This window comes from Myotis davidii, unplaced genomic scaffold, assembly GCF_000327345.1.
Source record: "Myotis davidii unplaced genomic scaffold, ASM32734v1 scaffold332, whole genome shotgun sequence".
NCBI classification, from domain to species: domain Eukaryota; kingdom Metazoa; phylum Chordata; class Mammalia; order Chiroptera; family Vespertilionidae; genus Myotis; species Myotis davidii.
In genome coordinates, this window is record NW_006285779.1 from 3,839,563 (window position 1) to 3,840,705 (window position 1,143).

Genomic DNA, 1,143 nt, shown 5'->3' on the forward strand with positions numbered 1-1,143 from the left:
TTCTGTTCTGTTTCTCCTGTCCACAACAGAGAGAGATCTCCACGGCCAAAGTCCTGTTTTCTTGAGCTGAAGATTTCCTGCATGTGCTCCAGGGAGGCACAGATACTCGGGAATGGGGTCCCTCTCCCTACCATCCCTCAACTCCCTGCCTGGGGCTCCATGCCTGGGCCAGACCAGTGAACACCCACAGGCCAGCAGGGACCCAGAGGACCGGGGATCCACCTCAGAGGTGGAAGAACGGAAGCCTCATTACAAGATTCCTCCACGTGCAGGCAATGGTGAATAATTTATGTACGAGGCGGAGAACACAATAAATCAGCGGCAATGATTAACATGAGCTGTTTTACGTGTGAGGAAGATCTATGGCAGGAGGCTGCCAGGTTGCTGGTGATTAATGCTGCTGTTTGCGCTGGCTTCTGCGCCTTTATATTCAATTACGGGCCTGGAGTATGTGTGGGGTCCTGGGGATGGCATGGGGAGACAGGGAGCCCAGGGAGGGAACAGTTGATGCCTATGAGGTTGAGGTGAAACAGGTGGCAGCCTATCCCTGTGGGCACCTTTACTGATGAGAAGGTTAAGTTAGTGGGATGGAGCAGTGGCTATTTCTGTAATGCGAGTCACTTTGTGTCTGGAGTCATGTCTAAATACTAGCCAAAGGGGTGTACTGGGAAGGGGGCACAGATGAAAGGAGGTATCCTTGAGTCAAATGTTGGGTTTCTAACCCCCTGCCCCATGTGCCCCCAGCCCCATGTTGCCACCATGAGCGAAGTAACACCAACCAGCCAGCTAGGGTGTGGGTGGTGGTTAATGCTGTAAAAAGTTACTTGTCAGCAACAGAGCCAGGGAGCTAGGTCCTGCCTCCACATCCTCGTCGGGGATGATAGCAGCGGGGCAGGCTGGGAAGGAATGCTCCGGGTGCCCGCCTCCCGCTGACCTAGGAAGCCCTGGAAGGCGCCCTCCCTGGATTCCCACACTTGGGCCTCTTGTCCTCAGCCAGCTCCAGCTGGCCCCCATCAGTGCCGGGGTTTCCAAAGACCAGTGGCGGCTTTGGGGTTAAGCGATTTCCCCTTGCCCAGCCCCTCCCAATCCTGGCTCCTGTTAGCTCCTTCCTCCTCCTCCTCCTTCTTCTCTTCCTCCTCCTCC